The 16,309-nt window shown below is 28.8% G+C and overlaps 2 protein-coding genes across 2 annotated transcripts in view; one reads left to right on the top strand and one right to left on the bottom strand.

The window, feature by feature from the left end:
- LOC107450407 (uncharacterized) overlaps positions 1–16,309 on the bottom strand; it is a 477,566-nt gene that overhangs the window by 56,728 nt on the left and 404,529 nt on the right. The gene's annotated exons all lie outside the window — the stretch shown is intronic.
- LOC107438533 (synaptic vesicle glycoprotein 2C) overlaps positions 15,328–16,309 on the top strand; it is a 50,667-nt gene continuing 49,685 nt past the window's right edge. The window contains exon 1 of the mRNA XM_016050843.3: positions 15,328–15,563. The gene's annotated coding sequence lies outside the window, so the exon portion shown is untranslated. The remainder of the gene's footprint in view (positions 15,564–16,309) is intronic.

The raw sequence follows: 16,309 nt of genomic DNA, 5'->3' as shown, positions 1-16,309 counted from the left end.
TGCCAAATGTATAAAAATCTCAAATTTTAATTTTTGTCGCTTGCGTTTATTTTTCAATTGCATGGTAGTATGGATGGAAAAGCAATCTCCAGTTTATGACCTGCTCTACTTCTGGCAAGAAAGTATGCAACTGCTTACTACAGCTTATTGGCGATCGCAACGCTCGAATACGCCATCTGGGGAGAGACCGGTTTCATGCCTTTGGCCTTTCTCCCTTCCTTCTCCTCCTCTTTTCAGTTTTATAGGAATGTACTACGATATTTTCCCTTTTCCTAATATTTTTTCTTTTTATTCAATAAAAATATTTTTAAAAATTTCCGTGATGCTTTTCTTCAGAACTATGTTTAATGTAGTTTTTAGTTCCATATAGTTTTCCAACTTAAAAGATTTTAATCTATACGATTAAACTAATGTACTTCTTTTCTCTATGACTCTCCACACGCTAATGGGGAAAGCATGCGAAGTGCTGCCCTAGGTAGAGAGTTCTGCTCTACGCCACCTGCAGCCTATTTCGATTGCCAATTCTGCAGGACGATATTTTCAAATAGATAATTTTGTTTTTAAAAAAAGAAATAAATTATGTAATTTCCGAGCTCATATCTGCTGTATTTCATGAGATATTAAAGCTATAAAGTAATTCTAATGTTATCACGGAAAAGTTATTTAGACATGTATTGTTAAAAAAGGTCACATGGTTGCTAGATTTAGAAAGAACTCACTTCTTTGGCAGTTCTGATTTGGCCTCTTTTTTCTTTTTTATTACTGTTTGTTCTTGGTGCAAGTCGTGCACCATCATGTATTAGTGTTAGCATATTGTTCCAGCAGCTCATTTTACGAATTTAGGTTTAGATTTCGAAATTGGTATATTGTTAACAAGATAAGAAGTGTTTTATAACGACTCTTTTTTCGAATATCAATTGGATGCGGTCAGTAAGCGGGTGGGTGAATACTTTTATCAGCCTGCGCAGGCATCAAGGGTGCGTGGTATCGGTCCTCGTTAAACTCGCGAATAGCTCTAGTGCGACGTAAATAAAGTTCCTACCTTTCAAATGACAGTTCTTACGTCTTGAAATTACAGGTCTTCAAATGATGATTCTTATAACTATTCTTCACTTAAACACAAATAATAAATCTGGTAACAAATACACGTATACAAGAAATACTACTCAAGAGAGTCTCAAAACACAATGTTCACGTTGTAAGCCAAATGGCTTCAAAACACACCAAAAACAATAACCCGGAAGTATAGGCATTCAAAAGCTTGAAGCTCTCCTTAGTGCTGAAAACACTATCCATAATGCACCTAAAAAAATAAAAAAATGGCGATATTTGACACAAAAATAGCCAAATAAGGGATACCACTCAATCATCGCAAACATTACACCGTATTTATGTTGTGATATTAATTTTCTCAAACTCATTGACAGCTTGCGAACTTTCAGAGTTTGTAAATTGTACTCTTATGAATGGTAAAATTACACGTGAATTTAAACAAAAATCACAATAATGAAACTTCCCACGTAGGAAACTAATATTAGATTACATCAGAAAATCGGAAAATCTAATGTTATCTTGTACAACTTAGTAAATCTAACGTTATCTTGTACTACGAATATTAAAAAAACACAAAAGGTCACTGTTTTCTTAGTCTTATATAACGTTAGATTCTATACAAATAATATTATCTGGCGTTTGCAGTAAGATAATTTTGCATTGGTTTTGATGCTATATAATATTAGAGTTTTATATTTTTGGTTATTATCTTGCGTCGATTTTTTATTTTTGGAATAAGCCAGGGGAAGATTTTGATGGTAGTAGAATAATTCGGTCAAGAGCTCGAGATTGTTGTTGTTCACTCCAAGCGTACCCGAAGATTGAACCTTCTTGTATACTAGTGAATTGATAATTAATAATTGCAGTGGCAGTTACGTCCCAATACTTCCCCAAAAGAATTTTGTCAGGGATAGAATTCGATGAACGGATACCACTAGTTGCCGTATTTGCGAAAGACAGGGAGAGCTGTATTAAGTTCTCCGGGTTTTAAGTGTTTGGTTTGTCATGAGAACTGTATTAAGTTCTCGGTTGTGTGAGTGGTTTCTCCTGTGTTGTTATTAGCAGTTGAGTGTGAGCAGGATCCTGTTGTGTGTAAATGGGACTGAGAAGCAACAGCGCGAGGAGGACAAATGACGCAGTCACAAATAGCAAGCTAACTTTTCATCGTGTATCATCCATCGAAGTAGGCGTGTTCATATCCCGTCAGCAGGTCACCAATATAGGGAGAGGATCTTTCAACAATGTCAACCTTGTTCAATCCAAAGGTACCCAAGATTGAATCGAGTTAGCCTATCTTATAAACTAAAGAATTGATGTTTAATAATTGTAACGGTAGTTACGTCACAGGCTCTATTACCCGCTCCATGGAATCTAATTCTGGTCGAAATGTTGCTCTCGTGAAGTTGTAATTCCGTGAATGTCAGTACAGCGTATTAGGAACATTTGATTCCGCTTGGAAATAAATTCCGGGGGGAATTTATTACGAACTCTATTCCAGTAGGTTATGGAGCAGACGAAATCTCTATTTTGTAATAGAATGTCAAAAGTTATTATAATTCTTGTTTTTTTAAATTCTAATACATTACTTTTATTTTCTTATTATAAAAAGCGTCAAGAAAGGAAAAAAGTTTCTGTATTTCCTATACTTTTCACTTAATTGTTGGAAGAGAAATAGTAAAAATATTTATTTTAGGCAGAAAAAATACGATCTATTTTAAGGACATTCTTTAAATTTATTAATTTTCCAATTTTATTGATTGATTTATATGCCACCATAATTTTTTAAAATACTAATTAGCATCGATTTTTTATTTCCTTTTTATATTTATGTAGTTTCGACAGTTAGCTTCGTTATGAATTTTGTAGTTAATTTCATGATTTTCTGATATCAGCAGTATATATTTAAACATTATAATGCGTATTTCTTCTAATAAAAATAAATATTTTTATTATTTCTGTTCCAGCAATTCAGTGAAAAATATAAAACATCCAGAAAGCTTTTAAATTTTTGATGCCTTTTATATTAAAATTAAAGTATCAGGATTTAAAAAATAATAATAATATATTCTGCCATTCTGTTACGGAATAGAGATTTTGTCTATTGTTTAACTTACTGGAATGGAATTCGTAATCTTTCACACCGTAATTTAATTCCGTGAGGAATCAACAGTTTGTAATACGCCTTACTAACATTCTTATATTAACGTCAAGAGAGCATCATTCCGATCGGAATAAGATTCCGTGAAGGATTAGATTCCGTGATTAGATTCGATGAGTTGGTAATAGGGCCCCTGGTAGTAGAAGCCCGAGCCTTATTACGCTGTCTTCGGAAATTCTACTGATTCAGAAAGTTCTCTTTTCGGAATCTCTCTGTTTCGATACGAAATTTCTGAGGTAAGTGTTTTTCGCTAATATGTGCCATTCGGCACATGACTCTCGGAATGGAAACTTCTAGTTTTTACCGGAAGTATGTTTCAAATCAAGTAAACCAAAGATGGAAGGAAAAGTACTCCTTAAAGAGATAGTTTAAAAGCTTGTTTTATAAATAAATTTTGATATTATATTTTATTCATCTTACTTTATCTTGCCAATTTGTTGCAGCGGTTGGTATAATTTCATACATTGAAAGGTTATTTATTTTAGCTTTTTATTTGTAATATATTTTTTAATATTTTTTTTATTTATTTTAGTTTATTAGTTATTTTCTTTGTTTACTTAAAATATCTATTTTAGCTATCGAATTTAATGCTGTTAATTTAAAATACGGATTTTGAGCACTGAGCAGAAGGGTCATCAAACCTTGTCGGGTAATTATTAAAAATTGGTAAACCATAAAAGCTCTGTTAAAACCTCATAAAAAATAATAATTAAAATTTACAAATGCCCTTTGCTTAGACTTTTTAAATTCACACAGCTCTTGAGAGTATTAGCAAATGGAAGCAAATTTATGATTAACTATAAACTTTGGAACTTGCAGTTGTGAAATTTGAGATGAATATGAATAATAGTATCGCAAATTAAAGCAAGTGAAAATTCGTTTCTTAATTCCAGAATTTGTGGGTAAATTTATGTTTTTGCATATTGTTCAATCTGGACTCTTTACAAGTAATTTTTTTTAATCGTGAAGATTAGCGTACTGCACACTAAACTTAAAGTAAACACTTCGAAAAACTTTTGATTGAATGATTGAATTTTCACGTACTAGAGTCTAACCTTACGCAAAGTATGCTAAATAATTCGTGTAGTGGATATTTTAAGTTACGAAATGAGACACAAAATCGTGCTTTCTCTGAAAAAAAAAAAGAAAAAAAAACTTGGTTTCGATGGATTTACATGCTTGACCCTCAAAACACGGGAGTGGTATAGGTAAGAGAGCAGTCAATCATATAGGTAAGAGAGCAGTCGTAAGTTCAAACTCCTTAATGCTACTTTTACTTTTTGTGTATTTTTCCATACCTTGAGAACATTTTAAGCGAATCGAAAACTTTTTTCATATAATTATAAAATTGGTATTTGTAAAGAAAATTACACCAAAAAAAAATTTAAAAAATTTTTTTCTATTATTTTTTTAAATAATAGTCTAAAAAATTTTTGATTTGTAAGATATAAAATTTTTATATTATTTTAAACAGTGCAGTTTTAATCAGCAAAATACATAATTTGCATGACAGTGGTTAAATAGTTCTTGAGATACCGAATTTAAAAAAATGTGTGTTTTGTAGCTCAATTATTCAGCCGATTTTGCTCAAATTTTATATTTTGCCGTCATGGTACTTCATATAGAAAATAATTCCACCTTATAATTTAAAAGTTTTTAAACGTTTACTAAATAAAATAGTAAAACAGTATTTAAAATTATGTTTTATATGAATTTATCTTTGGACTGTATTAATTGTGTGCAAATATGCTTCAATTCACTTTAGAACTTCTCGAAATATACTAAATACGTAGAAAGTGAAACTAACAATAAAGGGTCCAAACTTTCGACAGCTGTCCTGCCTAGACTTATTTTCCAGATTGCGGCTTCCCACACCCCAATATTTCAAATACCAAAAATTCAAATCCGTTGAAAAAAAAAAAGGAACGCATTAAAAAAATCAAATATTTAAATATCTACTTATATATTTAAATTTTGATCGATTTTTCTCAAACTTTGCATTTTTCCATGTAAAATTACATTCTTTAAAATGATGTAAAAAATTTTGTATTTTACTATTGAAATTTTTCTACATTATTAAATAAAATAATAAAAATTTACTAAAAGTTATTTTTTTTTGCACGGAATTATCTTGGGATAAATGAATTTATAATTGCGTGCAATTATTTTTTAATTCGTTTAAAAAGTTCTCGAAGTATGGCGAAAGACACAAGAAGTAAAATTAGCATTAAGCTGTCCTATTATATAATGCTCCCTTGACTGAAATATTGGGACCATATTTCCCCGATTGCGGCTACACCTTATATTATGGGAGTCTTAAATACAAATACGTCGAAGAAAAAGATTTGTTTATTCAGAGAAAATACGTTTTTGTATCTGATTTCGTAGCTTAAAATATCGTCTGCATTAATTAATTAGCATATTTGAGGGCACCTCCTAGATCCAATAAGATTCCTAGAACGTGAAGTTCCGATCATTAGGATCAGAAGTTATTCAGGTTGGTCCATTTATTTTTTTGTGTACTGTATACATTAACTATTCATAAAATGAAAAAAAGAAATTGATTTAAATAAATCAATTATTACTTAGAGATAGTTTTATATTCATTTACCTGAAAATAATTCCTGCAGAGTACTAACTAATTAAAATTTGCTACATAAAAAAAAATGATTTAATTTAAATACATGACATTTTTTACTACATTTGAAATTGAAATTCATTGTACACTTGTAAACAGAAATTAAACTTACATATATATACATTACATTATATATGTACTACAATGAGGTTTTTATTCCAAAACGTTAAATTATAGGATCACCTAGCATAATTATTAATAATAAACGAATCATTTTCTAAATATAATATTTGAAATAAATATGAAACTCAAATAATTAGTTTGCTTCGAAATCTTTTTTATCAAGAAATTTAACATGCAAGAAATTCATGGAAAGAGTACTGAAAATAGCAATTTTTAAAGCTTATTACTTTTAAGGAAAATGCATATTTTAAAAAGTAATGAACTTTTTCTTTGGAGCAACAGGCCATTAATGGCTTTTCTTTCTGCCTCTGCATCACTTTTCCATTCTAGTATAAATTTTTAATTTTGACTTTTTCTCCAAATTTTACTTTTTATCATAAATTAAGCTTTTTCTTGGCGGTACTTTTCTTTCAGCTCCTTCCAATTTATTTTTTATTTTGTATTTCGGTTGTTGGTTCCTGCAAAATGATTACTTCGCTGATATAGTTTTTAAAGTATAATTAAGAATAGGAAATATGGAGATAGCCTAATGGCAATGCTGTCCAAAATTTTTGTTTTAATCTCAATGTTTCAATTGCTATTGCAAGGCTTGTTTCTAATTTTGCAAGTCGTGGGTGTACCGCATTGCTTGTCTCTTTTCATTAATATTCATTAAAAATAATTACCACTTTATTTATTTTTTATGCTAAAATGAGGATATACATTTTTTATTTATGTAAGCTACCATTTTTGTTACCCATTAAAAAGTATACTAAACTTGTCTAGAGAAAAAAACATAGTTGAGCTGAGTTTGAATTTCTACACTTGTGTCAGTTTCTAATCGTATAATTTATATATACAGTCCATGGACAAAATTATTAGACGCATTGTAAGATTCCATGTAAAATCTTAATTATCAAGTGATGTACTACAGCTTTATTGTTTTTATGCGGCTGAAACCAATTTACACTTGTTTATGTTCGTGTATTAATTGGTTAACATTGTAATGCAATACGTTAAAAATAAATACAAATAGGAAGTATATAAAAAATCTCCTCTCTAAAAACCCATTACATTTATGTTTTACGATAAGAGTATAGCATATAAACTCGTGCAAAACATGCAATTATTAATACTTTGCAGCGTATATCATCTTTGCAGCGTATATCATTATTAATACTTTGCAGCGCATAATAATACATCCATTTTCTCTAACTACTTGAATAAAATAATTAACAATGTTGTTAAAGATGATTGTTTTTGGATTATCACTAATAATCAACTGATTTTAAAATTTATCGAACAAAATAAAATTAATTTTCATGCAACTTTTGATTTCCAGGATCTTTTCGATAGCTTTCCTGTTTTCAAATTAAAAGACGCCCCTTTGAGTTATTACCGTGATTTTAAAGGTATCCTTGATTGCGATTTCGATTATTGGGAAAGTCTAATTAATCTTTCCTTTTTAATAACCATCTTTACTTTATTTATTCAAATTGATGGAACACCACAAGGATCCAATTTTTCATTTCTCTTAGTTAGCTAATCTTTGCACTATTATGAAAAAAAATTATACTCTTTTATATTAAATTCATTTTTAGATTTATTGATGATTTAATTACCTTCAATTTTCAAGATTATACAATTTTATTAAATAATATTTACCCCAAGGAATTAATCTTGCTTCGTAATCATGATGACAATATTAATTTAAATTTTTGGATTTGAGTGTTAAAAAAGAAGAAAACATCTACTTTGCTGATTTATACGATAAAAGTATGATTTTAATTTCAACATAAATAAACTAATTGCTTGGAATTTAATGTTTCTAAGAACATCTACTTTAATACTATTTTTAATCAAATGAATCGAATTAAACGAAGATACAGTAATGTTTAGTTATCCAAAAAACAAATAGACAAAATCTTTCAAAATTTGATAAAAAAAAAAACAATGGATATACCCAACTAGAGTAATTAAATTCTATATAAAATCATTAGTAGTCAAAAACATTTGGAATTGTAATGCACAAGTTTTTACATTATTTTAAAGAAAGTAATTTTAAATAGCAAAAAGCTAACTTTCAGAGTAATCGGTCAAATTGTTTATGAGTTATCAAAATTTTGAAGAAGTTATTTGTTTCAAATTTGACAGCTTGGAAACACTTCGACCGATTTCGTTCAAATTTTGTATTTCGACATTTAAAAGTATATTGTTTGCAAGAATGTAAAAAATTGCATACATCGCATTTAAAATTTTTTTTCAACTGTTATAAATAAATAAAATAACAAAAATAATAACAAAAATAATACATAAATAATTTTAAATTTTTTTAGGAAATTTCTACAGATAAACGAATTTTAATATTGCGTGTAAAATGTTTCTAATTGGCCTGAAAAATTCTCGAGATATGGTGAATGAAATTAACCCTAAGGTGTTCAAACTTTCGACCCTCTCTTGACAGAGCTAATAGAACCATTCTACTACCCAGATCGCGATTGTTAACTATTTAGTTTTAATGCGTCTATTAAGGGCTTTAGACTGTCCTCCTAAACAAACTATTGGAACCATATTTACCAGATTCCAGCTTCTCCTATACTTTAAATTCAAATCTGTCGAAGAAAAGGTGTGTTTATTCAGCGAAAGTGAGTTTTTGCGATTCATGTTGTACATTTAAATATCGTTTGCACTAATTAATTAGCATATTTGAAATTTAGCATTCAAAACATTAAGATAGAGTATTAGTATGTTAAAATCTGAGCATTAGTTCAAAAGTTATTCAGAGTGTCCATATCCAACGTCATATTTTCTCAAATAACAAAGCAATGTTTTAAAGTAAAAATTGAAATCACGAATTTAGGAAGAAGGGTGTATGGGTTTTTTAATGTGTATAAATTTTAAATTATTCAATAACAATAATAAGCATTATGATCAGTACTTTGAAATAGATAATTTAATATATGTCATGTGTGTAATAATATGTAATATATATAGTCTTTTATTTTTATTTTTAAGATATTCGATTTCTTATCAACGAAAATGGATTTTTGTGAATTAAAAAACTCTCTTAAGGTTCAGAACACAAAAGTAAAACTAACAATGTCATACTTTAAATTACTTTTTTGAAAATGCTTTGATATAATACTTGCAAATTTGTATATCGTTTTTTAATTTTGAGATAAAAATAGTAAAATCGTTCTTACCATTTCTTCTGATTAGGCGCTAGTCTTGTATTTTATGTGTTTCGAAGGGACGATTGAAATAAATAGCTTTCTGTGGTTAATCGTGAAAATTAATTAAATATGTTTTTAAGCATTTTGAAAATTTCACCTCTCAGTTACGGTTTTCTCACGTTATGAGAAAAGTGGTCTACTAACTTAAAATAATGATAACATTTTTCTCAAAATATTTATATTTTATCATTTCTCTGAATAACAGCGTGTATTCTTTTTTTTAAAATCTAGATTACTGTAATGTTTTTAAGGGAGTTTTGATTATATTTGAGATTTCTTTGTTAGTCTTAACAGTTCAGCAAGTCTTGGAATATAAACAGACGTATAATCAATTTGCTTATATTTCACAATGTTTTCATGGCAAATTATAAACAAGACTATGATTAAAAGCTTTATTTATTTTGAAATAAGTTCATAAATTACATGAAATGAAATCTGATTTACTTATTTAGGTACTTAAAAAAATTTGATTTTCAAAATTATAGCTCTTATTATCAAGCATTTAGTAAAAAATACAAACTGAAAAATAAATTTAACTGATTAATTGGTTTTTATGTCAAGTATTTGATCGATCATTATTATTTAAATTATGCTATCTCACTTTTGTTATAAAGTCAATAGTTTTTCTAAATTATTTTGTTCTTTTTTCATTATTCTATAATTTTTTCCATGTTTTTTCAAAATTTTGAACTTATTTTATAAGTCTTATATACTTGCAGCCTGTGTGCAGCGAATAAGACTTATTGATTTTCTTAATTTTCTTTGTTTTTTCTCTTTTTGTATTTATTAATTNGCATGTGTGTATAATATATAGATATATAAGTTCAAAATGAAGATAAAACAAAGGAAAATTACAGTCAAATGAAAAGAGAGGAAAAAAGAAAATTAATAATAAAAATAACAAAAACTGGGAAGAAAAAAAAATCCGAAAAGAGGATAGAGTTCTTTTAAAAAAAATCTGGAAAATAAAAGATATAATCTTTTCATCAGCCCACACGATTATATCTGCAAAAGAGAGTGCTTTCTAATATTGTATCAATATAGCCAAAGCAAAATATATCAGTACAATAGTGTGAGGAGCACTCAAATAATATTTACAAGAATTACAACAAATAAAATAGAACACAATAAGTAAAAATAACTCGAAAAAACAGAAAATAAAATATAAAGAAAAAACAGAATAAAACATAAAACATAATCTATAAAGAGAGTAGCGAAATCAAATGATCGTGATCGAATGATCAAATGATACAATATTAGAAAGCACTCTTTTTCTCGGATATAATCGCGTGGGCTGATGAAAACATTATATCGTTTATTTTCCGGATTTTTTTTAAAAGAATTCTATCCTTTTATCGGATTCCCCCCCCCNTTTGGACCCCCCCCCCCCAGTTTTTGCTATTTTTATTATTAATTTTCCTTTCCCCCCTTTTTTCATTTGTCTGTGATTTTCCTTTGTTTTATCTTCATTTTGAACTTGTTTTATGAGTTCTATTTACTTGCAGCTTATGCGCAATTACTTATTGTTTTTCTTAATTTTCTTCGTGGTTTTGTATTTATTTATTATGCTATATATATATATATATATGGGTGATTCATTTTAAACATGACAATTCAGACCAAAGATTGTCTTCAAATTTAAAGCCTTCGAAATAATCTAAATTTTTTTTTGTATACTTTCTTAGTTACATTTATTAATATCTTACAGACAGCAGTGTAGTTTATTGACATTTGCTCGAGAAAAGAAAAAAAAATAGAAATTCACCAAATCTTTTATGCCAGGAAAATGACATATTTAGCTTAAAAGTTTAAAAAAACTGTCATTTTAAGATAATAGTAAGTAACTCAACTCAAGCCTTTATGTTAGATGGACCATAAATTGCTTAAATTAATTCTTTTATCCACTGTAGAAAGAATCAAATTTTTATTTGTTGCTGATATGTACAGAGTTAAATTGGGTATAATAATCATTCATTAAATAAATAAATGACTTTGATTACATCCAACCACATTACAATCATACATAAACTTGGTATTATGTTAATATTTGCTTGTCCTCCTTACAGTATTAGAGCAGTTAAAAAAATTTCTGGTAGCACTTCAATGTCCTGGAATTCATAAGCCAGGATAATGACAAATTCGCCATTTTATAGCATATAAGTTTACTTCAATATAATATTTTGGCCTGAGACGTTTGCATTTTGCAGAAAACAACAGGATTTCTTAAAATAACTCAGATAAATCTATGTAGTTTATGTTATTAATGATTTCAGGAAGCCAGGAAAATGACAACCCATAAACCTACTCATATTGAAAAATTTTTTGAAATAGATTTTGAACCAGAAAATTGGTTCTTTAATCATGCAACAAGACATGCTCATATAGGAGGGAATCTAATCGATCTATTAACATAAGATATTGATTGCTGTCTCTATCTATTTTGGTTATAAATCACTAAACAAAAGTAGCCAGGAAAATGACAGATTTTCTTGGGACAAGCAAATTATTGACAGAAAAAATTATTTTAAACGAAGTTTTTGTAAATAATACCCTCTGCGTATATTCTAGAAATGCTTACATAGGTTGAGATAAAAAAAATTACATATTGAAAAATTAATGGGAAGTTTTGAAGCTAGTTATTATTGGAAACATTGTTTGGGACATGCCAGGAAAATGACATTTTGAAGTTCAATTAAACTTTTTAACTATACAAAACAGTCAATGCTAGTGCAAAGTCATTTTAAAATGCTAAGAGCAATGCAAATAATTAATTTTTCTAAAAAAAAGTTCTTTTAGTATTATAGTATTAGATCTCGGAGCAAGGGACAGTGAATTATCNATCCATTATTAAAATAATATTTCATTTGATTCTGATGATTCCTTCATGGTGTTGCATTTTCTACAAACAGCAGTTTAGATATATAACAGCAAATGAATGTTCCGTAATCAAATTCTTTAACCAATTAAAATGCTCCTATGTTTTTCGAAAGTGTTGCACTTAACGTTTTTCGTTTTTAGTGTTAATAGACAACGTGTTTTTTTCTTTTTATTCTATATTAGTTACGAAGTGCTTGAAACATTATATTTTCCTTTTTTTTGCATGTCTGAATACGTGTATGCTACTCAAATAATTTATTATGGCTAACTAATATTTAAAGTTCCAATTATTTACTGTTTGATTTATTTTAAATTATGGGTCTCTGAAAGCGATAATTAATGTTGATTAATTATGTTGGCTAATCAAAATTCTTAAAATACTTGCTAAAGTATTTAAAAGAAAAATGTAGAAGTATATAAATACTCGCAAACATGTCTGAATAGAACAAAATAGAAATAAAATAGAATAGAATGAAATAAGTCTAGATCAAAATTTTGAAACAAAATTGCATTGAAAATAAAATTTTGCATATATGTGCTTCGGTTAGTGAATTTTTTATTTCATTTTTAGTATCCTAAAACCAAAAAGAACTTTTTCTAAAATTTTAACCTAATAATTTTTCTTATAATGTTTTGCATGACAGAAAGCTATACTGAAAATTATTTTTATGGAAAACGATAGTTTCTCTTCTGTCTGATATTCTGTCATCGATTACAGCAAATCACATGCCTCACAAAGAGCGACAGGTAAATATTTATCCCTTCATACATCACTGGCTGCAAAAAAAAAAATGCTCGTGAAACTTCTAAAGTTCTTGTGCATGTCACGCAAAGAGAAAACACTAATCGATCCAAACAGAAATGATTCATTTTTGTCACGAGATCTCGATATAGGTTTTAATACGAGTAAAAACTCCAACACTAATGTCTAATAACCCTCTCAAATGATTTTTTAGTGATACTTCTCCAGCAGAGTGGTTCTATCTTTAAACTAATATCTATAGACGTAAATGAATATTTCTGAATGAATATTTAATAATACAATCTATAACCCATTCTTAACAAAACTACTTGAAATATTTTAAAAACATATTAAAATTTTATTTTTAAGAAATCAAAACGTAACAAAAACTTTATCCCACAAAACTCATTGTAGTCTTATGAAAAGTTTCCATCTATTTGTAATATTTTAATTTTTCCCTAAATTAACATATAATAGAGCATTCTTTAGCATCCACAACAGCTCTTATACGTCTGTAACTAGTTTTCTTTTTGTAATTTTTGAATTCATTTCGTGCATCATTATTGTGGTATAAATGAGACGGCAGATTTTTTGGCTAAAGTGGGTGCTGGTAAGCCATTGGATGCACCTGATTCACTAACTTATTTGGAGCTGTTCTCAAGAAATAAAAAAGCTGAAAATGCTTCTTGGACCATCCCACCTGTTCACCAATGGTACCAAAGAAAGTGCCCAAGAGGTGCCTTATCATTCAAGTTCTGTACGCGGAACCAGACGACCATCACTAGGCTTATCAATGGACATTTCTGATCTCTGTCTTATTCCAATGAAAAAAGGTTTTTCCTAAATTGTGTGAAGTATGCTAACCATCAGGTTTCCCCAGAACATATACAAGATTGTTTGGGGCTTTCCAGACAAGATCTTTTCCCAAACCCAATTCTAGTATTAAACTTTCCTAGAGTGACAGATTTCATGAACTTGGTTGCTGTTGTTTAGTTCATTTACGTCGCACTAGAGCTGCACAATGTTCTATTGGCGACGGTCTGGGAAACATCTCTGAGGATCATCCGAAGACATGCCGTCACACTTTTGGTCCTCTGCAGAGGGGATGACACCCCGACACCCCCGCTTCGGTAGCCCGATGACCTGCTCGTCAAGTCGAGCACTTTACGGTAGCACAGTTTAACGAGGACTAATACCGCACACCCTCAGTCCCTACGCAGACTAATTCAAGTGATCATCCACCCGCACACAGACAGCAGCCAGTGATGCTTGACTTCGGTGATCTGCTGGGAACCGTGCCTTAACGATCAGTTCACTGCTGGACTTCATAGACTTGGATATATGCAACAACATTCTATATTCCTATTTTGAAGTGATTGAAACAAATACATTCTTGATTACAAATAGTTGCTGTTTTGTGAGTTTTAATTTTGCAATGCAGAATAAGAAAATAATAGAGTTAAAAGAACTCTTATCAATTAAAGACTAAGTTTGGGAAAGGATAAATGTAGCACATTATACTATTAAAAAATATCAGAGTTCATTTGATTTGTTGCATAAGTTATGAATTGTTTGTTACGAATTAAATTTTTTTCAATTAAATAATAATTTTTAATCCCTAGTGTGTATGTTTTTTTGTTGTTTCAGGTTTGATAAGGATTCTCGAAATACATATTAAGAGCAGTCTTTAAGAACACCCTGAATATTGTAAATACATATAATATTAGATGGTGAATTTATCATGTTTCATTTTAACAAAATCCTTACATCTCTATTTGTTTCATTTCATATGGGTTTTCTCCCAAAAGTTGTAACATTTGCTTTTTCATTGCAACTCTTGATACGTAGATAAAGCCTCTGCTTAAAATGTACTGAAATTCCTTTGCTAAGTATTTATTAGCCATTGAATAATATGGAAAAAAAATCGCTTTTATCATGAAAAAAAAATTGCATCTGAAATTTGGGAGAAAGTTGGGACTAAGAAAGTTAAATTAATGGTCATCAAAAACAGGTTAAATGAAGCAAAAGTACTTTCAGAACTCAAGTATTTCAAAATAAATCTTTCGTATTGAATGTATTTTTTCCGTTCTTTATAGTATAAGATAATACATAATAATTTCGTTATACAAATCATTTGTTGTTCAAATTATTATTTAATAATGAGCAAAATATTTTTGATACTATTTTGTGTGAATTATATGAGCAAGTGAACTACTTTGTTTTAAGTTTCAATTAGTTATTATATTAAAAAAAAAGAAAATCTGAATAATTAGATTCTTTCGAAAAGTAGAGAAATTAGAAATATATATTTTATAGAGAGAATAGAGAAAGATTTTAGAGATGAAATCATTTTGAATATTGTTTTTATTATGTTTCTTAGTCTATTAGTAAAAACACTGATGAAACAAAGTTTTATGAATCAGTTAACTCTTTTCTGAATATCCAACTGCTCTGCAGGAAAAGAAACTTCAACTATGCCAATGATGTTCTCAAATATACATACTAATCCAACATTCCATCCTAGGCACATAACGGCGTTATTGATGACGTCATGAGCATCGATCCGGCGCATGCGTCTCTCAGCCTAAAATCAGGTGGAATCAATCGCCAAAGCGAGGTAAGGCAGCAGAATTTCCAGGTGTGTCCATTAACTTCTGATGTATAGTGAATATATCAAAAGGAAACTGAAAGATTTAAAGAACATCTGAAGAGAAAAACGCTCCCACTTGTTCTTCGTTTGATATTCATGCTATTAGATTGGTGAGTTTCTGTAGTATGTATTCTTCTTTTGAGAGTATATGGAGGCACATGTTATTCGCTTTGTTTACGTTTTGTGTATCCACCGTAAAAATGTGAGGCAAAGCGTTTAGTTTCGTATCTAAAAATAGCCAAATGATGCATTTTTTATTTGTAAACAACTATTAATTACATTCTTTTTTATCATATCGTTTCTTAGTGGTGTTGTTATTTTGATTATTGAGATTTAAAGTATTATTTCGTACTTAATGCTAATGTTTCATACAAAAAAATATCGATTCGAGTTTCGGTCAAGATGCAATTTTTCAAAATAATTTGAGATATTTGTATTGCATGTTGCCAAATTTTTCATAATCAGTGCAAAATTTATAATTTGAATTGATTAATATTAATTTTGGGACTTACCTACATAGTTTAAATTTTCAGTAAAGGTCAATGTTCATATCAAGATAAACAGTTTATAATAGACATTATTTGCATTTATTTTTATGTAACATTATTTTAATTTATTTTTATGTAACATTATTTTAATTATTTAATTATTGTAATAATTCTTTTAATTATTGTAAAAATAATTTACATAACATTTTAGGTTAATTATAACTGAAACACAATATGCCGTTAATATTGATGCAGGGTGCTCCATATAGACTATCCTTAATATCTAATATTTAAAATTCTAGTAAAAGTGCAGCAAAAAATATCTAATCATTAAGGCTCATAATTTAATACTTAAGTGAAGAAAAAAA

The sequence above is a fragment of the Parasteatoda tepidariorum genome, chromosome X1 (assembly GCF_043381705.1).
Source record: "Parasteatoda tepidariorum isolate YZ-2023 chromosome X1, CAS_Ptep_4.0, whole genome shotgun sequence".
Taxonomy (NCBI): Eukaryota; Metazoa; Arthropoda; class Arachnida; order Araneae; family Theridiidae; genus Parasteatoda; species Parasteatoda tepidariorum.
Note: the sequence above shows the minus strand (reverse complement) of the source record. Positions and strands in the feature narration are given on the sequence as shown.